Source organism: Phoca vitulina, unplaced genomic scaffold (genome assembly GCF_004348235.1).
Source record: "Phoca vitulina isolate PV1807 unplaced genomic scaffold, GSC_HSeal_1.0 scaffold30, whole genome shotgun sequence".
In the NCBI taxonomy this organism is placed as follows: domain Eukaryota; kingdom Metazoa; phylum Chordata; class Mammalia; order Carnivora; family Phocidae; genus Phoca; species Phoca vitulina.
This window is the reverse complement of record NW_022589733.1, coordinates 6,374,938-6,398,065: the sequence shown is the minus strand read 5'-3', so window position 1 is coordinate 6,398,065 and position 23,128 is coordinate 6,374,938. Positions and strand designations below refer to the sequence as shown.

The following is a 23,128-nucleotide window of genomic DNA, read 5'->3' as shown; positions in this document are numbered from 1 at the left end:
TTGTGCTCTCTCTTGCGCTCACTCTCTCTCAAATAAATAAATTCTTTAAAAAAATAATTAAAATAGTATATCTTATGTATATTTTACCACAAAAAAATGCCTCAGTGATCCAATTTAAAGTTTAATTCCCAGTTATCCTCCCCAAAATCCTACTTTCATTGAGAAGTGATTCTACAAAGGGCCCTGTATTATAACACAGTAGTTAAAACTACGGGCTCTGAAAGTAAGACTAGTAAAAGATTGGAATCCTGGCTTTATCACTTCCTAGCTATGGAATCTTAGGCAAATCATTTAATCATTTGAAGCTCAGTTTCTTCATTTAAAATGGGGACTGTAATAGTATTGATCTCACAGAACTACTGTAAAATAACCCACACAGCGCACTGTGTAAACAATTTTCAATCTGTGCTCCTTGGAGCACTGGGTAATCTTTAGCCACTGAAAGGAAGAGAGGGCTTTAGGCCTCACCTTCCCCCATTTCCTCACCAATAAAAGGTTTCTTCCTGAATATTCAGCTTCTATATATCTTACAGATTGAGCTTTCGAGTAGTATTTTCAAAAAAACAAAGGATTCAGGGGTGCCTGGCTGACTCAGTTAGTAGAGCATGCAAGTCTTGATCTCAGGGTTATAAGTCCGGGCCCCACATTGGGTGTAGAGATTACTTAAAAATAAAATCTTAAAAAAAAAAGGACTCCTTGCTTTAAAAGACCTGAAAACCAGTAATGTAAATAGCACTCATTTAATGTTTATATTAACATCTCCCTCTGCAGATAGCGATTTACTAAATTCAATTACTTACTTTGTTGGCATTCACACTTAATTTAGTCTTGCTTTGCATCTCACAGAAAGGGAAATCTTTAAAACATAATCTCAGCTCTACTCTTGGTAAAAGATGATTGAGGATAACTAATTTTGGGCTGATACTGAAAATAGACTGTAAGTTTCCTAGTTGCTAATGAGTCAGGTCAAGTTGTCTATTTCAAGTAGTCCTGAACATCAATCATACCCCTAACCAAATTAAGTATAAATATATATTATAAAACCAAACAAATTTCAGTTAATGTTAAAAACAGGAAATTGATTTAAATGCACAATTTTCCAAAGTTTGAAATACACTAAAAATTGAGACCCAGGTTGATTATTACCACCTAACTCACAGGGTTGTTGAACGGTTTAGAAATGTACACAGTTTAGAAATACATTCAAAGTTTCTAAAATAAAGAAAGCACTCAATAAATGCAGCTTTTCCTCTCATACCTGTCATCTCACTTCTGATTTCCCAAGAGTCATTCAAACTCTCCCATGACTATTAAGCTTCTCCAGACCTCCTCCGATTCTTTTGCTAATAATCTCTAATGCTTCAATAACCTTGTGACCATTTTCAATTCACTCAGCCCACCATACTCTATTAACAACACCAATGTAATGTGACCTCCAGACCTCAGTCCAATTCAATTAACATTTCTGCTTATTTATAATATTTGTTATATGCCTGGCACAGTATTAATACAAGGTTAATACCAATCTGTACCTTCAATGCGGTCCTTGCTTTCGCTTAGAAAGTGTTTAAATTCATTTCCCTTTGCTTCTAGGCTATCTCCTCAAGCCTTCAATCCTAACTTCCCCAATCTCACCCAAGGAGAATTCTGCCTCTTACTTACTCTTCTGAGGTTTTCCAGTTGAAACTCACCAGTCATCTTTTTAGAAGCATGTATCTTTCTTTGCTTCTGTCCTTTTTCTTCTAGCTGTTCTCAGAAGAGGAAGCATGACTTTTTTCCAAAGATACACTTTCACCTCTTAATACCATTCCATCTAGCTTTTAAGCAACTTACACCCACATACATTCCAACTCTGTCTAGAATCTTTAATCATCCCCTTGCAATTACCTGCTTCCCTTCTAACTTTAGGCAGTAGGTCTCTCCTACCTTAACAAAAATGTACACACAAAATCATCTATGTCTATCCTTCCATTCAGTGACAAATATTGAGAATAAGTGATCCACTGCCTCCATTTTCCAAAGACCCACTTGCCTGTTAACCTCTTGTACTTTACTTTCTGCCCCCATAAAATTACTGCAACTATATTTTCAAGGGTGACTAGTAAACTCCTAGGCAAATCCAAATGTTCTCTCAATCCCTGTCTGACCACTAAGAAACACTTGCCACCAGTAACAAAAGTGACAGAAGCTAAACTCAAAAATGCCATCCTCTATATGAAGCCTCCAATCATCCATGAATCTCCATCTATCATATACTATTTAGGCACTGAATGCTAGAACAAGGCCCATGACTTATTCATCTGCGGTACCAGTTACCAGCCTGATTGGCCTATAACAAAAGCTGTTTAAATGTTTCCTGAATTCAGTTCAAGTAACCCCTCTGCCTTCTGGAAATTCTCTCAGCTTCTACGACACTACACTTAGATTTTCTTTCTTATAGCTTTCCTTGCCTTTCTGATTCATTTAAAGTAGTTTAATAGACATAGATTTTATGCAGTGACTTCATTTCTATCAAATCCATTTACTTAGCATTTCGAATTCAGTCAAATGTTGACACATCTTCCTCAACGTATCTTCTAAGATGCGATTTCACATTCAAATCCTTGAGAAACTCAATTCCATTTTTCTTGGAATACTATAAATTATTAAAAACATTTTTTTTCTTACTACTAGAATAAAATAAAGATATAAAACTCAATTTCCCACTACTTTAATGAGACCATATAGCATTTCATTGCCTTCCTTGAAGTCTCTGACCAAAAGCATACCAAGAAAGCAACAGCTTGGGTCCCTATATACAAATGGTGCATATTCCTATTAGTAGCCCTGTGAGCTTTGGCCATTTCTGACATAACACTATTCATCTCAGGAATAATATATATCTTTATAATACTTGCCCTCCTCCTTCCCCAGGGCCTTATTTCGAACTATCATGTATATTTCACCTAATAGTTACCAAATTCACTTTGGCTAAAAGTTTTTTCCTATCTTTTTCAAGATTTCTTTAATTACGTTATATGTAAGTTTTTTTTGTTCTTTCCAAACCATATCCCCTACAGTGCTGTACTAGTCACTGTACTTCAAAACCAAACATTTTTAAGGATAGAGAAAAGATGGTATCTTATTTGATTATAACTTTGAAAACAAAAAACTATGCTTTGTTTGAATATGCTGTAATCCAACAGGCAAAACAGAGATACTAATTTATGTCTCATTTAGGTAGAAATAGCTATCCATAACCAAATGTTCATCTTTGGAGATTTTTTTTTTTTTTTAAGATTTTATTTATTTATTTGACAGAGAAAGCCCAAGTAGGCAGAGAGGCAGGCAGAGGGAGAAGGAGAAGCAGGCTCCCCATTGAGCAGGGAGCCCAATGCAGGGCTCAATCCCAGGACCCTGGGATCATGACCTGAGCCAAAGGCAGACGCTTAACCAACTGAGCCACCCAGGCGCCCCTCATCTTTGGAGATTTTTTCAAAAGAACACAAGATTTTTCAAATACTGTATAGTGGTATTTTAATCAAACCACATAACTGAATATAAGCAACTGGCATTCTCATACACTGCTAAAAGAAGTATAAATTGGAACAACAAATCTGGAAAATGATACAGCATTATTGGTAAAGTTAAATATACCCATACCCATGACCAATTTTTCTACTTCTAGAAATATATATGCCACAGAAATGTGTGCACACCAAAAGTCATGTACAGAAATGCTCATATCAGTATTACTCGGAACACTTCCAAACTGAAAACATGTTCATCCTACATTAGAATCAACAGCAATGAGAATGACTGAACTACTTTTACATGGAAAAACACAGATTGGGCACCTGAGTGGCTCAGTGGGTTAAGCATCTACCTTCAGCTCAGGTAATGATCCCAGAGTTCTGGGATCGAGTCCTGCATCAGGCTCCTTGCTCCATAGGGAGTCTGCTTCTCCCTCTGCCCCTTTTCCCACTCGTTCTCTCAATCTCTCTCTCTCTCTCAAATAAATAAATAAAATCTTTAAAAATAAAGACAGATTAGTCTCAGATATAATATTAAGCAGAAGAACACATACTATATGATTTCACTTATATAAAGTTGAAAAACAACCAAAACTACTCTATGGTTTTAGAAGTCAGCATGGCGGTTACCTCTGGGAGGCTGAAAGGGGGTGATGATTGGAAGGGAGTGAGAGGAGCTTGGGGGTTGCCAGTAACATTCTATTCCTTGACCTAGGTAGTGGTTACAGAGATGTTTACTTTGTAATAAATTACAGAGCTATAAATTTATGACACATACTTTTCTGAATGTCACTTATAACTTATCAAAAAAATTAAAAACCTAATTGAACCAAGATGAATCATAAATAAATATTTATAAGTCACCATTTAGAGTATATGTCATTCAACACAATATTGGTAAGCAAATATAGGATGGTTTCTGAAAAGACTTAAAAGTAACCTCTGTTTACTACTCATCTGAACACGTGTTCACCAAATCAGAACAAGTGTATTCTTGTATTTGGATATGCAGTGAATTCACTAAATTATGCAACCTCTGAAATAAAATATTCCCTAATACTAGAAAGCTCAGGCAACTCAGTTTCTCTGTAGCTCAGTTTCTTCATCTATAAAACGGACTAAATAAGTGTACCAAATGTAGAATCTTGAATTCCTAGATTTGTTTTAGGGAAAGCTGTCCAGTTCCTTGATTGAAGAAAAAATTTTAATGAATATTTAATTGTTGTTTTAAAGATAAACACTGCAAAAGATAACATAACCGAAAAAAATACACTAAATTCCAGCTAATTCCATGGAAGAAGAGTAACTTGGAATTTACTTAGTAATGTGTAATAAAGCACAAAATTTTAAGATAAAACAGACTTTACGCAAAATATATGAAACCTAACCATTATCCTAACGATTTTTTCCTTCTTCTTATAAAAGAATAGATATATTAACAGTTATCTTTCAGAAGCACAACCATTTATTTCCAATAGAATAAAATTTAATACACTTTATACACAGCTTAGTCAGGTAAACTAAACTGAAATGACCACTGAACAAGAAAAATAATCTTTCTTTTTTTTCTCTTCAGATTTCAAACTGGGTCCCTTTGTAGCAATAACAATATTTAAAATTACCAGTTAAAAAAGTTTTAAAAGTACAGTAAAAAAAATCTTACTATTTGTTAAGTTAATAATGACAAATTATAACAGAAACATCAGTATCTATAGTTATTTGATAAATAATAGCTCCTAATGCCCTGCACTTACAATTTTTACTCATAAACACCAGAAGCCTCATTAAAAATGATGAATGTAATATCAGGCTGCCTACAAGCTAATAACTTTAAAGAGTGCCACTTTCTTTTTCTTTTCTTTTTTTTTTAAAGATTTTATTTATTTGAGAGAGAAAGAGAGAGAGAAAGCACAAGCAGGGGAGGGGCAGAGGGAGAAGCAGGCTCCCTGCAGAGCGGGGAGCCCGATGCGGGGCTCGATCCCAGGACCCTGAGATCATGACCTGAGCTGAAGGCAGACACTTAACCGAGCTACCCAGATGCCCAAGAGTGCCACTTTCTTAAGAACATCAAGATTATAAGACTTTTGAATTCTGCACCATCACCCAAATAATATCAAAACCCATCTAATACTACATTCAGATTTTTTCTCAAACCTTATCTAATATAATCTGTATTAAGAAAATTTTCACAAACTTTCAAAAACTGAACTGTATTGTTAAAAGATCGTTTCAGTTACTAATTCTCCTAACACAAATATGAAGCTTGCTCTTCTCAAAACACACATTATGAGTACGTTGTAATATGGTGTCATATATATAGTTAAACCTATTCCAACGGAGGCATCTATCATTCAGATAAAGATAGCCACCACCCCCCCCCCCCCCCCCCCGCCGTCCCCCCGCCTTCTACCTTCTGAAGCTCTTGCCCGGGAATGGTGTTCAAAACTTAATTTCTTGCCAAACCTTTTCTTCTCCTTATGTTCATCTCAGTAAATCTCACCATCATCTTCCTAGGTCCTCAAGTCAGGAACCTGGAGGTCACTTCGACATCTTTCCTTTAACATCCAATAGTCATGAAGTTGTCAATGCCCCTGCCATTTCCATCTCCTCTCTGTCTCTCTATATCAAATCAGATGATACTGCTACCCTAGGGCCAGCCACCATCATCTTACCTCAACAACTGTAGCAGTAGTCTTTGCTTTCATCCTTGCCTTTCTCTAATCCATTCTTAACCAAAGTGTCATTCTTAAAACCTAAAGCATAGCACTCCTCTACTTCAAAATCTTCAATGATTGATTGCAACATCTTTAGTAAAACCCAGGTCTTCAAAATGCCCTGCAATGCCCTGTATGATCTGCTCTCTGCCTAGCTCTCATCTTGCATGGTTTTCCCTTATTATTATACTCCTGCCACCCTGAACTTCTTTCATTTCTTCCAACATATTAAGCTCTTTTTTGCCTTCATACATATTCTTCTCTCTTCCAAGAAACTGTTTCCCTATCTAGCTTATTCTTTGTCTTGACTTAAATATCACCACCTGAGAGAGACCTTTCTGACCACACAATCTACAATCCTCCCCATTTTTTTCACAGCAGTCTATTCTCTTCCTTTACTGAATTCATTACAAGTTGTAATTTTACATTTGTTATTTACTTGCCCATTACCTGTTTCCACTATTAGACTATAAATTCTACAAAGGTAGGAATCACTTAATAAATTTATGTTATATAATAAACTGATTAATAAAGGAATCACTTAATAAATTAATCTGTTTAATGAATGGATGTGAGTGACCTGGAGTTCAGAGAATGAATTATAGCTCAAAGTGGCTTCCCCTTCTCTGAGTTTCCCCTTATCACTTGATCAGCTTTCCAACTGTTTCTAAAGGGGAGGAGCAAAAGGTGCTCCCACAAAATTAAAAGCAATACAGTGGAGGTAAGGTCAGGAAGTTGTACGAGATATGTCAAATAAGTGAGACAAATAATAATGCTATGGTCTCATGGGAAGGAGAAATCCCTAAGGGCTACAATGACAAGAGATGATCTTATTCGCAAGGTGGAATTTGACCTGAGTATTCACAGACTGGTAAAATTCGGGGGTAGAATGGATGGGAGCGAAGCCCAAACAAGTAAAAAGAAACATGGTGTCAGAAGATAGTTATAAAATTGGAATGTGGCAACGTATATTCACAAAGTAAGTGTAAAAAAGCTAAATCTTCTGTCATGTAAGAAATCTGTATGGTTAAGACAGGTTAATCATCTTAAGACCACGACAGCTACAAAACATTTAAAAGGTTATAACAAAATCATTCTGTCTCCTCAGTGTCCATAAATCTCTTCTGATTCCAATTTTTGGCTTTCAAAGTTTTTCAAACACTTATGACAACATTAGTTTCATAATTCATTTTCACTCTAACCAAATGCTTTAAGTTTCCATATTCTTACCAATGTTCTGTATTCACTATACTGATATATGATGGAATTTCCCCAGTAGATCTATTATTTCAGTCATTTTTCCTTTATACTTTAACCTCTCTAGGATTTCATTTTTGTTCTCTATTTAGTTGACTTTTTATCCCACTACATTTATATGAGTGATTAACACACATAACCCTTCAGAATATCTAAAATGTCACATGTACCAAAATTTTTAATTATTGAAACTTCAATAGATTTTACCTCTAAGTCTGTAATGCTTCTTCAGTTCCTACCTCCTAAATTTATACATTAAGCCCTTCCTTCAGTTCTATCTGGTTTCCATAGGTAAACTGCCAAGGTCTAGTTTAATGTCTTATAGAAGGCATTCAGTTACATTAGAAATGGGATTTGGAGTTAAAAGTCTCTAAAGATACTTCCAAGTTCAAAATTCTAGGATTTTATTAAATTTGTCATGAGCTTTTTTTTTTTTTAAACAACACTGCTTTCTTTATTCATACCTGCTCACTTAAGCTTATTCTTTTAAAAATGTTCTTTTAAGGTAAGACCAACTATACCTCTATTTGTTCCAAAACCTCTGCCTTTTCTTATACTTAAACCCAGGCATAATTTCTATATTTCAAAGAACAGATCTAATGGGCTCCTCAGAATTGGAGAACTGTAAAGTTCAAGAAAACTTGGGTTCACAGAGGTTAAGAAATCTGACTATAGCTATACAGCTAGTAAAGTGACAAAGTCCTGATTCTCTCCAATCAGAACTCCTTCCAAGTCAAGAAGGCTTTACTAGTTACACCAGCACAATTTTTTTTCTCCCTAATGCTATTTCTTATGTCCTTAGGACATCACCTTCCCCTAGTTAATCAATCACAAGGTTTTTATTTTTTAACTCTACAACACCCACTCTCCTGAAACTGTTCAGAATGACAAACATAACTCTATCAAATCTGGGAGGCAACTACTTTTTTCCCCCAGAGCATTTCATGTTTATATTATATGACCTGTAGTTTATAGGAAACTCACCAAACTACTAATATGTTGTAGTACACTATAGCTACTTAATGTGAAGTGTCTAAGCAATGGAAGCAGAGACAAAGTCTTGGAAGATACAGAATACATGTTTAACTTGCTTAGAACAAGTATTTATCCAATATCTATCATACGGAAGGCTCTGTGCTATTAGCAAAAAGTCCCACTTAATTTCAAGTTCTGTAAATCTAACAGAAATGAAGAAACACTATGTTCATCCTTTTGCACTGAAACCCCCTCCCCCCAAAGCTAAAACGCGCGCGCGCGCGCACACACACACACACACACACACACACACACACCCTCCCTCCCTCCCTCCAAAATGTGGAATCCCCACCCCCGACCGGGTAAGTACCTTCTGTACATTTAAGTGTTTGCAGACCTAGCCGTTTTTTAAAAAAAGTACCTGTACAATCATGCACAGTTTAGGTAGAGTAACATTACACAAGGTAAGCCCTTTTTTCTGTTCAAGATCCTAGTCGGTTAGGTAGAACTGGAGTTTGAAATCAGAGAAAAGGAAAGGTGAAAAGTAGCATGCAAAACTGAGAAACTAAATTGTGATAGTGATTTTATTAATGAAAATAAACTTTATTTAATACGGGGCAATCCTTAGGTAGTTATGACTATTTCATATAATGGAGAAAAGTCACAGTAGTGTCAAATCCCAGACTCCCAGGAAAGTAACTGTGTTAACACGTTAATATCACAATTTAAGAAATTTTTTGGTCTACTTTGTTCTGAAAAGTTTTATTTTTCTTAAAAAAAAAAAAAAGGCAAAACAGAACCAAAAAAGAAACAAACAGAAACCACTGTGAGCTGGCGACTGCGACGACAGGCCAGTAAGACACCCAGGCTTTCCGGGTCGTGCTTGGCTTTGGGATGGATGTCCGCGAAGACAGCCCTGGAACCACCCATCACGTCCCACACCCAGAGCCCAAGAAAGCGGCAGCAGCCGCGGGGTCCGGGCCCCGCTGCAGACGTGGAGAGGCCCTCGGGGCTGCCCCTCGGGGCGAAGGATCACAGGGAAGGCAGTGCGGTCGTAACCCGGTAGGCAAGGCCCGGGAAAGCGCCGGGGGCGTCCCAGGCTCGGGGACACCCGGCGCTCGCGCGGGACGCCCTGTCATGAGTCACGGAGGCGAGAAAGCAGGCGGGCGGGGGAAGAGGCTGCAGGATGGAGGGAAGCCCGACCCTCGGGAGGGAAGCGGGCAGACCCGGAGGCCCCGACCTCGCGCGGGGCGGGGAAGCGGAGCCCTGCCCACCCTGCCCTCACCTCCGCCCGACGCAACAGGCGCGGCGGCCAGGTCCCGACCCCAGGGTCTGCGGGCCGGAGGGGGGGGGGGGGGGCGGGGGCAGCAGCCCGCAGCCATGACAGGCGCGGGGCGGGCCGCGAGCGGGCTGGGCCGCACGTGCGGGCAGAGCCCCCTCCCCGGCCTCGCCGCGCGCCCCGCCGTCCCCGGGCGCGGGCCCCTCACCTCCGGCGGCGGCGGCGCGGCCCGGCCTGCCCCGACCCCCCCCCCGGCCGAGCGGCGGCGGCGGCGGCACGTACTCACCGCCGCTCGCTGGCTCTCGGGCTTCGCCATGACTGAGGCGCCCCCGCCGCCCCCCGCCTCGACCGAGACTGACACGCGCGGCTGTCCGGGCGGGGGCGGCCTCAGGCGACCACCAGGCTGACAGAACCCGCCCCCGCCTCTCCCCACCAGTTGAGCAGCGGCTGCTGCCCCGCGGTGCCCCCGGGCTTCCTCCCCACGCCTGGGGCGGCGGGTGGCAACGGCGGGCGGCGGCGGCGGCGACGGCACTTACCGGCTGCGCGGCCAGGCCCCCCTGTCAGCGCGGGGCCGGGAGGGAGAGGAGGGAGGAGTGAAGGGGCACCGCCTCCCCCGCGCCGCCACGCACCCACCTGATTGGCCCAGTTCACTCCCCCAGCGCGACCCCACCAGCCCCTGCGAGCGGCACTCCGGCAGCACCGGCGCGCCATTTGCATATTTGTGCCCGCGCCGCTGATTGGCCGGGGCTCGGAGGGGCGGCTGTGACCGCGGCCGCTCCAGCCGCCGCTCCTGCCGCGTCGGGCGACCCGGGAGGGAGGATCCCTCTCCCTGCTCCGCTTCCCTCGCGGCCCGGCCCGACCCGGGGCGGAGGGCGGCGGGAGGCGGGGTCGTCGCCCGGCTCCAACATGGCCCCGCCGCGCCGCCGACCCAATCGCCGGTGCGGTTACTCCTGGAGCCCCGGGCGGTCCCGGGGCGGGGAAGTGTTGGGGCCGGGCGCCCTCTGGCCGGAGCGCGGGGCAGTGCAGTGGCCCGGGCTCCCCTCGCCGCCCCGCCGCGGCCGCCACGTCAGGCCGCGCCCTCGCGACGGCCTCTCCCCTTCCCGCGGCCCCGCCGCCACGTCAGGCCCGGCAGGCACGCCCCGGCCGCGAGCTGACCAGTGGCGGGGTCGGCGCCGAGGTCACTCACGCTCTGGGCGTCTCTCCGCCAGCCCGGGGCCAACCGGGAGCTGAGAGGGTGTCCTGAACCTCCCTTTTCAAACGGCGTGGATTCGGACCCGCGTCCTCCTTACGCTCTGACACCGCCGTGACACGCGCCGGTGCTGTAAAATCGGGAGCAAGGACAGTGGCGCCGCGATGATGCAACGATTCAGCCCAGGTGCTTCGCACCTGCCATGGAGAAGGCGCCAGGCTAAGGAGAGACCCAGCCCCAAGTCCTGATGTAGAGAGAGAGCGAGTGCGCACCTCAAGTGGTGGAGAGCTGGGGCCGACACCTAGTCTTCCCGACGTTCAGGCCCACGTTCTGATTTGCACAGCTATTAAGGGAAAGAAAGAACAAACGGGGGGGGGGGGCATTAGTCTAGGAGCAGGTGGCCTACTAGAAAACCACTGTCCAACGAAGGTGTGGGGACACCTGGCTTCCCTCTCGCTCTGTCACTAATTAACTGTGTGACCTACATTAAATCGTAACATGTCCCAGGGCCTCGGTTTTCCCTTCTGTAAAATGAAGAGGCTGGACAAATTTTCTAAAAGCCTTCCAGCTCTAAAATTCTATGGGTCTCTTTCAGGCTCTGGGCTGGCTTTAATGCCTAATTAAAGCTTTAAAATCCATATGAGAATGAGAGATAGACAAAATAATGGGATGTCAGGACTTCACTCTGTCTACCTTATGTTTGTTGGAAACTGTTTAACACCGTTTCAGATCCACTGTGGGTGATATTTAGCATTCATTCACCTTACAGTGGACAGAAAACTCTTGAATTTCAGACTCCACAAAGAAGCACAGAGCAATGTCACTGGGCTTGTTTATGCCTGACCAGAAGGTAATGGCTGCGATATACAGAGTGCTAGTTTACCAGGTAATTTCATTCTTTATATTCCCCGTGCAGGCCCTCCAGCGTGGATCAACACAAGTCTATTTAGCTCAGATATTGAAGGGGCTGGGAGGGAACCCTGCTGAGAGAGAAGTTACAATTACAGCTTTGATTCCCCTCAAGGATACTTAATAACAACCACATACTAGGATAAGAATGCACAGAAACAGTTCACCCCTGAGCTCCCTACACCACTTCTTACTTGAATACTGCTTTCATTTGCAAATTCAACCTGTTGAACCGAATTTAAGGCCAGTAACATCTCATTTAGAGATGTTAGAGAATAAGACATTCCATATCTTGTCTAAAACTTTAGCTACTTTTTACAGAAATTTTCTCCCCAAGAAAACTCATGTTTTCTTGAATCTTTGAACATTACTTACACTTGGTGATTAAAGAGCATCATTATCATTATCAGCATTATTGTATTCTATTATGATCAATGAATGCCCTCAGAAGTATGTAGACCTATTTGTCCTTATGAAAAATGGCGTCTAGAAAGCTGTTATTATTTTAAACTTACATCCATCTTTTTCTATGTCTTATTCCTCACTACTGGACTGACATTTCTCTATTTTTCTACCTAACAACCTTCTTTCCTTTTTTCCCTCTCTTTCTTTCTTTCCTTTCTTTTTCTTTCTTTCCCTTTCTTCCTTTTCTTTTTTCTTTCTTTCTCTTTCTTTCTTTCTTTCTTTCCTTCCTTCCTTCCTTCCTTCCTTGATGCTTCTATTTTACTATGAATAGACACTGATAAACTTTTTAGTTTAGACTCTCGGGTTTTGAGTAATGATTTTCTGTGGGATTCTCTTGTGGGTTAAGTGTGTGAGTTTTTGTGACATCTATTTTGACTGTTCAACTTATTTCTTAAATCTCAGTGGTATTCTTGGTAACTGAGGTTTCTGAATATATGGACTCTGGGTGCAAAGGATGGCTCTAAGTCCCAGAATTAACAGGCTGGATCAGTCAATACTACCTTCTGCAATTTTTTTAATTAATTATTTTTTAAGGTTTTATTTATTTAAGTAATCTCTACACCCCATGTGGGGCTCAAACTCATGACCCTGAGATCAAGACTTGCATGCTCTTCTGACTGAGCCAGCCAGGTGCCCCTACCCTCTGCAATTTAAATGAACAAAAATCAATTATCATCAACAACATCAAAATATAGCAACCCTGGCCTACCATTTCTGCCAGGCAATGGAATGTCCAGAGGGCGTGGTGGCAATGCTCTCCAGCTCCCTGTATCCCGCTCTAGAGTAAAATTGGCTCCAGTCCTATCTAGTGCCTTTCAAACCAAAAAGGTCCTCTATTTGCAGACACAATGATTCAAGTCACCAGAAAGCCTGTGCTATGACAAAGACCGGTTCTTCACACTCTGAAGGAAACATTCCACAAGTCCAATAGGTACCATTTACTGAAATTTAGTTAGTCCTAGGCAGTGTTAAGGGCTTACGTTTATTATTTCATATTACCTTCACAACCATTCTATAAGGAAGGGATGATTTTCCCCACTGTTCAGATGAATAGGGTCCAAAATCTTGCCCTGCTTACACAATCATTGAGTGGCAGAGGTAGGATTCAAACTTAGAGCTGGCTGGTCCTAAAGCCTGGAACTCTTAAGCATTACACTATATCCCTCCCTTCAGCCGTAGTTTCCAATTGCATGTTTAGCAAGCAACCTCTTGGTTATGAATTTGGCATCTTAGAAGGGGGAACTGCCCTACAGGCATTTTGGTTCAGGACACCAAAAAAGAAATACCCCAAAATGCATGTACATCAAATGATATTTCCTGGCAAGTTTGAGAAATATGAACCAGTGCTCTGGCACCTGTTCACTTTTGGGGGAAACTGATATACTCAAGATCCTAAAACTCACCTCAGACCTGTTAGAATGGCTATTATCAAACAGACAAGAAATAAGTGTTGAGAGTAACAGAGAAAAGGGAACCCTTGTGTACTGTCGATGGAAATGTAAATTGGTGCAGCCACTATAGAAAACAGTATGGAGGTTCCTCAAAAATTAAAAATAGAACTACCAAATGAGCCAGCAATTCCTCTTCTGGGTTTTTATCTGAAGAAAACAAAAGCCTTAGCTTAAAAGATATCTGCTCCCCTCCCACCCCCGTTCACTGCAGCATTATTTACGATAGCCAAGACATGGAAACAACCCAAGTGTCTACTTTTTTTTAAGTTTATTTACTTATTTAAGTAATCTCTACACCCAATGTGGGGCTTGAACTCACGACCCCGAGATCAAGAGTCGAACGCTCGCTCTTCTGACTGAGCCAGCCAAATGCTCCTACCTAAGTGTCTATTAATGGAGAAATAGATAAAGGCAATGTGGTATGTATACACAATGGGATATTATTCAACCATAAAAAGGAATGAAATCTTGCCACTGCAACAACATGCATGGACCTTGAGGGTATTATGCTAAGTGAAGTAAGTCAGACAGAGAAAGACAAATACCACATGATCTCACTTATATGTGAAATCTAAAAAACCAAAAGCCCCACCAAGCTCATAGATACAGAAAACAGACTAGTGGGTGCCAGAGGATGGGGTAGTGGGTGGGAAAAATGGGTGAAGGGGGTCAAAATATACAAACTTCCGGGGTGCCTGGGTAGTGCAGTGGGTTGAGCAGCCAACTCTTGGTTTCGGCTCAGGTCGTGATCTCAGGGTTGTGAGATCAAGCCCTGTGCTGGGCTCTGCGCTCAACACAGAGTCTGCTTGGGGTTCTCTCTCCCTCTCCCTCTCCCCCTCCCACTCGTGCTCTCTCTCTCAAATAAATAAATCTTTTTTTTTTTTAAAAAGATACAAACTTCCAGTTATAGAATAAGCCACAGGGATGTAATGTATAGCATGGTGACTATAGTTAATAATACTATATTGCATATTTGAAAATTGCTAAGAGAATAAATCTTAAAAGTTCTCATCCCAAGAGGAAAAGAGTTTGTAATTATGTATGGTGATGGATGTTAATTAGACTTTCTGTGGTGATCATTTCCCAATGTATACAAATACTGAATCATTATGTTATGTACCTGAAACCAATATATGTCAATTATACCTCAATAATTTTTTCAAAGGCCTAAAACTGCAAAACTAAGCATTAGACCTATCTAAGTGAGACCTGCTGAAGTGATGCCCACAGAATAGTCAAAACATCCTTGAAAAAAAAAAAGACTGAAATGAATATAACACTGTATGTTAACTACACCGGATTAAAAAAAAAAAAAATCCTTTGGAGCACCTGGCTGGCTCAGTCCATACAGCATGTGACTCTTGATCTCACGGTTGTGAGTTCAAGCCCTACACTGGGGAGAGAGGTTACTTAAAAAACAAAAAATAAAAACAATAAAAAAATTTTTTTAAATCCTTCAAAAAAAAAAAAAAAAAAAGGACTCATGCTTCCTGATTTCAAAACTTACTACAATGCTACAGTAATCCAGACACGGTGGAACTGGCATAAGAATAGACATATAGATCAATGGAATAGAATTGAGAGTCCAGAAATAAACTTTTACATTTATGGTCAATTTATTTTCAACAAGAGTGCTAAGACATAAATCGAGAAAGACTACTGGATATACAAATGCTAGAGAATGAAGCTGGATCCCTACCTTATAACATACAGAAAAAATAAATCAAAAGGGATCATGGACCTAAATGTTAAGAGGTAAAACTATAAAACTCTAAGAAGAAAACATAGGAGTAAATCTTCAGGACCTTGGGTTAGGCAATGATTTTGTATACAGTACATGGTACCACAACATAAGCAACAAAAGGAAATATAAATTGGGCTTCATTAAAATTAATGCTTTAATTTTAGAAGCATTAGGTGCTTTAGAAGCACCAAAGAAAAAATTGATATATTGAACATCAACATAGAAAAACTTCTGTGATTCAAAGGACACCATTAAGAAATGACACCCACGGAATGAGAAAATATTTGCAAATCATACAACTGATAAGGGTCCAGTATCCAGCATGTATGAAGACTTCTTACAACTCAACAATAAAAAGACAAATAACCCAACGTAAAAATAGGCAAAGTATTTTTAAATACTTTGAATATACATTTCTCCAGTGAAGATACACAAATAGCCAATATGCACAAGATGCACAACATTATTTATTAGAAAAATGCAACTCAAAACCACAATGAGATACTACTTCACATCCATTCGGACAGCTCTAATAAGAAAGGCAGACAATAACAAGTGTTGATCAGAATGTGGAAAAGTTGGAACCCTCATACATTGCTAGTAGAAATGTGAAATGGTGCAGCCATTTTGGAAAATAGTTCTTCGAAAAGTTACACAGTTATTAGATGACCCAGCAACCCCTCAAAATGAGAACACGTTCACACAAAAACTTGCACACAAATGTTCATGGCGGCGTTATTCATCATAGCCCCCAAATGGAAACAAACCAAATGTCCATCAACTGATGGATGCATATACAAAAACTGTTTATCCATACACTGGAATATTATTCAGCCATAAAGGAAGTTAGGTCCTGATACATGCTACAACATAGCTAAACCCCGAAAACATGCAGGGTGATCAAAGCCAAATACAAAAGACTACATGTTGTAGGATTCCATTTATGTAAAATGTCCAGAATAAGCAAGTCTACAGAGACAGAAAGTAGATTAGTGGTTGCCGAGGGCTGGGTTGGGGGGAAGAGGATGAAGAATGGAGAGTGATTGCTAATAGTACTTTTGGGGGGTGATGAAAATATTTTAAAATTACTTTGCGGTGATGGCTGCACATCAACACTAAAGTGTGAATTCTATGGTAAGAGAATACAATCTCAATAAAGCTGTTCAAAAAAGTGATGCCTAGCCAGCAACTTCCAACTTTGTTATAGTATTATATACATTAAACCCATATATATGGGCTGTGTGTGTATATATTCATTTACACATGCATATGAACACATGTTGAGACAAAAAGAACAGATATATATATATTTTTAAAAGATTTTATTTATTTATTTGACAGACAGAGAGCACAAGCAGGGGGAGCAGGAGTGGGAGAAGCAGGCTCCCCGCTGAGCAGAGAGCCCGATGCGGGGCTCAATCCCAGGACTCCAGGATTATGACCTGAGCCTAAGGCAGACGCTTAACCGACTGAGCCACCCAGGTGCCCCAGGAACAGATATATTTTAATTACTTAAGCAGCGAATAATTTTTTTAAGTCTGAAGATTTCTGATAGTGGCACTGTTATTTCTCATATTGCGCTTGCCAGTTTTGTGACTTTGGTATAATTTACATGCATTTAAATACTTACACCATATATGTGTACAAGGCTGGGTGCAGTGTCAGTTATGGAAGGGATGACTATTCCCATATAAATAATAAACTCTTAATAATAAATGTGTCATATAATAAATATGAAAAAATGTGTGTATAGAATATCTTCTCGCTCATCTTTATTGACATTCACGTACAGCTTGAGGCACTAAAGAAAATGTTCTCTCACAGACCAATGATAAGTACTTCTAAACGTTATGGTATGCTTTTTTAACCTTTCACACATTTTATGTCGATTTAAATTTAAATTTTTATTTAAATGTTTTATGCCCCATTATAGAATATAACATAATTGCCATCTTTCTGCAATAACGAATAGTAGCTTGAAGAGCTCAGACACCTTTCCAGTCCAGGAAAAGAATTTGAAAGGAACTTTAGTTGGTTCAGCAGGGAGCGAAAACTAACTTCATATTATCCTCTGGGACTTGTGAAATCTCCTTAACTCAGTGAAGAACAGAGGTTCTTTTTAGGACAGGAGTGAAGGACATCACTAGAAAGCTCTTTAACCTTCTTTTTCAGGCTCTTGTTCAAGCAAATAGAAAAGATGGCTAGGTAAGCTTTCAGCTGTAGCTCAAAGCACCTCCAAGATCATTTGAAAGGGTGTTTAGCACTGTTTTCAGATCTGGAGGCTGCTACTAATAACAATATCCAAAGGATATGCTTTTCAGACTCCCACTCTTAGGCTTGTTTAATCAGGGACGGATCTTAGAGCCTCTAAGTTTGATCTAGTTTATCTCCTGCATTTAGCCAGGAATATACTTCAAAGCACGATCATGCCTGATGGTTCAAATCTTCCATGGTTCTGCTTTTACAAACAGTTGCTTCTCCTAATCTTAAAAGGTCTTCAGGAAAAAAGAGGTTTTGCTGTTTTCCATGATAAGACATCCTTGCTCATCTTTGAGCATCTCCTTCCCTCTCTTTGTGAGTCTGCTTCTCTTTGGGTAAGGCAAGCGCTCCTGGAGAAGTTACTTCTAAATCAAGTTTGGAGGGATCAAAGGCATGCAGTGCAGCTGCTGCTTGAAAAATGAGTTCATTCAACAAATATTCAAAGAGTATCCGTGAAGTGTCAGGTCCAGTGCTGGGTGCTGGGAAGACAATGAACAAGACAGACGCGGTCCTCTGGCCTCCTGGCCAATCATTTTGTGATGTAAGTACCCACTAATTAATTATTTTTATTAACTTTGGTAATACTTAACCTTCATTTACAGGTACTGTAATTGTTGTGCTTAAGAAACCATGTCAATCTCTACCATATAACTGAAGAACTGATGGAAACCGGAGACATGAAGATGTCTAATCAACTGGCTTGTTTTATAGGCATTAGGGGCATCTTATTTCAAGAAGAAACCCATCCTGATGCAATTTAAATCCATCTTGTCTTGTTTAAGCTTTAAAAAAGAGAAAACTGTACCAGGTTTCCTCTGAATATTTCTTGACTTGTTTTTCTCCATCTGTATTCAGTCACCATCTTTCCATGATCCCATTGGCTGTGTTTCATGCTCCTACTTATGGCATGGGAAGAGCTTATAAAACTCTTACTGTTAGAAATAAAAGAAATCCTTTAACAATTGCCATAGTCTTTTTTTTTTATTATTAATAATTGGGTAAGTTTTGGGGCACCTGGGTGGCTCAGATGGTTAAGCATCTGCCTTCGGCTCAGGTCATGATCTCTGGGTCCTGGGATCAAGTCCCACATCGGGCTCCCTGCTTAGCTGGGAGCCTGCTTCTCCCTCTCCCTCTGTCTGCTGCTCCCCCTGCTTGTGTGTTCTTTCTCTCTCTCTCTCTCAAATGAATAAATAAAATTAAAAAAAAAAATAATTGGGTAAGCTTTTCCTTGCCTCATGAGAATTTAAGAAGGGCTATCTTTCCCATTAAGATAGCCTTTTAAAGCACTCCTATTTTATCAAAGCATCATTATGATCTCTTATGCAAAACATTTGGAAATTATTGAAATTCTTGGACGTTTTGGTTGAGGATATATATTAATCATAGTTGTTTTCTTTGCATTGAACGCCATGGTTTGTTTTATAGAGGATGAGTAACAACATGGCAACCAGGAAAATTAATTCCAGGTTATATGATTGAAAAGACAATTTAAATTTAATAGCAGAGAGACCTCAGAAAGTTTTGCTAAAAATAAGTGTTGGGGTTCCTGGCTGGCTCAGTCGGTGAAACATGCGACTCTTGATCTTGGGGTCGTGAGTTTGAGCCCCACGATGGGCGTAGAGATTACTAAAATAAATAAATAAATAAGCTTTAAAAATAAATTGGTGTAGTTCTTTTCTCTGGTTGCCATTAGGTGTTAAGAAGTTCGTGAGCTTGCACAATTTAAGTAGAAGTCTTGTGTGAAAATGAGGAAGGGAGCTGGGTCTGTGTTTCTTAAAACAAGAAAGTCATAGAAATATCTAGGTCTCCTACAGGCACATAGTTGATTTCCCCAGCCTTACATATATCTGACAAACATTCTGCCTTCCAGAAAGTTTGGTTGGGTAGAGACCCCAAAAATACTGTGTCAGAGAACCGAATGCGTTCTGAAATGAGGCAAGTTCTGCACACTGACAGGCTGCATTCAGTTGATGGCTAGCAACAAGATAAAAGACTAAAGAATTAGGCCAAATCCTCTGGATATCAAATGTATAATTGAATTTTTCCCTTTTCATAGCTTATCTCAGTGTCATGTAGGACTGCCGAATTTTTTCTCATAGTCAGCAATTTTTGGTTAATACCGCGGAGCCCTCTTTGTCCAGTACACAGTACCCTGGCTCCCGAAGGATACTTCTCTTTGTGTTTCCTTGGCAGAGTGTGTCCTATTTGGCAAGAACATACTGAGTGATCTGTGTGAACTATACGAAATGTCAGGCTGGCTCACTATCTGCCACTCGTCTAAACGAAAGTGACTGCAGTCTTTTCTGTTCCTCAGACACACCACCCTCCTTGTCTCGGGACCTTTTCACCTTCTATTCCCTCTGCCTTATCACTGGCTCCCCTTAGGTCTTGCAAAAATGGCTTCTCAGAGAGGCCTTCCTTGACCCCCTAGTCACAGTGGGCTTCCTTCTTAATACTTATCACGGTCCTGTTTGCCTGTTTATTGTCTCCGCCCACTAGAAAGCAAGCATCTGTTGGTAGAGACAGGCTATCTTGTTCCTGGAAGTATTCTCAGCACCTAGAACACAGGAGCTCAGTAAATGTGTATTTTATCCTGAACGAACTGTTCACCTAACATACCTGTAATGTGCTGGCAGAATAAATTGCTGTCACTGGGGATTATCCCGCCTGGGTTTGAACAAGACACTGGAAGCCTCTATCAGAGATTCTCAAACCTTACTGCATATTAGAATCACCTGGGAGGAGCACTTGCGTAGCTCAGTCGGTTAAGCGTCTGCCTTCGGCTCAGGTCATGATCCCAGGGTCCTAGGATCGAGCCCCGCATCGGGCTCCCTGCTCGGCGGGAAGCCTGCTTCTCCCTCTCCCCCTGCTTGTGTTCCCTCTCTTGCTGTGTCTCTGTCAAATAAATAAATAAAATCTTAAAAAAAAAAAAGAAAGCCATACACAAACCCTTCACTTAGCTGTAGAAGTCAGAGGCAATCAATCAATCAGTCAAGTATTTGGGCTGCAAAGCAAACAAAAAACAATGCTCCCAGCAGAGGGAAGTATCCAAATTCCATTCTCTTCTCTGGAGGAGACAGGTAGTAGTGGGCTCAGAAACACTTGCCCATATTTTTCCTAATGGCGAACTCTAAACTTTAAGACCTTACTTATAATTGAGACCTCTACTTTTTTTTTTAATGGAAAAACAATGGTTATTGATGTTTTTCTCAAACAATGCAATTAATAGGCTTTTTTTCTTTATTTTTCAAAATCACCATCAGAGATGTTAACATAAACTAGGTCGATGCTGAAAGTCAATTGGTTTCCCCTCCAGTTAGAAAAGCCAAATGACTATAATAAAACAGAGAGGACACACGATTAGAAGTGGAAATATCTGAGTTACAGTCCAGGCTCTTCCACTGGCCAAGTGAATGAATGATCAGCGATTTTTCTTGCCTATGAAATGAGAATCGAGAATCATAACACCTCTGCTGTCTGTTTCCATTGTTGTTTTTTCATAAACATTCCCTAAAAATGTTACAGTATGCAAACGAAAAGTACTGGTCTTCTGTCTTGTAGGTGAGCTTTTAAGAAAAAAAAAAAAAATTCCAGTGGTTACAGTAATCAGAAACACTGATCTAGGTTATACTATGTGCCCAACAAAGTGCCTAACAAAAACAGAACAAAACAAAAAACCTGTCCACAATCAATGCTTGCCTTGTGCCACATTCTTGGCATATACCCGCTACTAGGGAAGCTGAATCCATTAGACCAGAACGGTAGGTAGATCAACAAACAGGGAAAGCAATCTCCTTTGCAGCAGGGGAAATCTCCTTTGCAGCAGGGGAAACTCGGCTCAGCCAAGTGCAGAAATAACACTGAAAAATCCACTTACTCATCCCCAACAGTCTATTTCCATCCCCAGATCTAAAGTTCTTTCATTTCCCAAGGATGATGTCCAGACTGTGGAAGGGACTATTTAAATTCAGAGACCCTCCTATCAGTAAAGATCAGGGCAACAAACTTGAATAGCTCTGAGTTCAACAAGCTTCCACTCAAGGTTTTCAGTAGATGAGAGGCTCTGGGAAGTTGATAATTGACAGCAGTTTTGCTGTTGATCCTAGGACAGCTTAAAACACCCAGAAGTCCTGCCTCCTAACTTCTCAAGGCTAGAAATAACCTTAGAGAGATTATCTGGTTGAGAATTTGCTGGGACAGGTATGGGTTAAAAACTTGTGTGATCCAGGTAAGTCTTTAACCTCACCTCGCCTTAGTTTCCTTATTTGTCAGTAAAACAGACATAAAAACAGCTCCTTCGCAGGATTAATAATCTGAGGCTTAGCGGTGATATCCATAAAGTCAGCACCTATTAGGTTATTAATAAATTATAGCTAGTTTTTAAAAGTCAGTTGAGTGATTTTCAAACTTGTGAAACGTTGATATATTTATCAAATCATGTGAACCACGCAGTTTTTCAGTAGCTAATGGGACTATATTGTATGTGATCAAGATAATATCACAAAAAGAACACATCTGTTCACCAAAACAAAGAAAGAAAATCCCCCCAAACGAGCTATTGAGCTGGATAATGTGTCAGAATCTCCCGTCTAATATTTGTTGGCTACTTGTTGATTTGATTTATGCCTGAAGTTGAGCCAACAGCAGCAACTATAACCAGACAAGCAGTGGTAGGCTAATGGAGGAGAGACCTATCGTTCAGATGAGCCGCAGGCCTCACAGTTCACAAACCTCTACTAATAACGCTTTATACTAGAGCTGATAAACTAATTCAGTGATTTTGAAACTTTTTTGAAAGCAGGAAAACTCTTCAAGGAGTTTAATTTTTTTTTTTAATTTTTGGCAGAATCTCAAGATGTAAAACACAGAAAAAGCAGAAGCCCCGAAGAGAAAACAGAACAAAGGCTGAGCTGTATTTCTGCAAGCCCTGAGATCCTTCCACACTTCCCCACCCCTCACAGGCATCTCTGAAGTCTTCGTAGGCTTGGAGGGACACATTTTGAAAACACTTAAATCCAGCCCCTCATTCTGCAGATAAAGAAATTAAGCCGTGAGAGGCTGAGACCTACCCAAGGTTGCAGTGAGTCTGTGAGAGAATCAACAGTAGGACCGAGCGAGGCCTGTGGCTTCTCAGCTCAGCATTTTCTCCCTCCACCAGGACTACTCAGATGTGATTAGTTTATCCACAATAACCCACTGGTTAAATAGATGAGGGAGAACCTTGAGATAAAGGGGTCACCTTGGCAGAGGTCAACTCCCTAAAAAATTTACCTTCTCAAACTGTCAGGTTGATCAGTTGTCCCTCCTTTGCCCACCTTTCCTACCATGTTCCACTATGTACCAAAATTATCTGTTTATAGTAGAGATCAATAAA

General features: G+C 40.9%; 1 protein-coding gene across 10 annotated transcripts in view; it reads right to left on the bottom strand.

The window, feature by feature from the left end:
* CHD9 (chromodomain helicase DNA binding protein 9) overlaps positions 1-23,128 on the bottom strand; it is a 217,198-nt gene that overhangs the window by 156,321 nt on the left and 37,749 nt on the right. Inside the window, exon 2 of one of the 10 annotated variants that reach the window (XM_032424385.1) lies at positions 11,199-11,269. The exons of 5 other annotated variants lie outside the window; for them this stretch is intronic. The gene's annotated coding sequence lies outside the window, so the exon portion shown is untranslated. 4 more of the 10 variants (XM_032424388.1, XM_032424389.1, XM_032424384.1 and 1 more) reach the window with 4 other exon arrangements.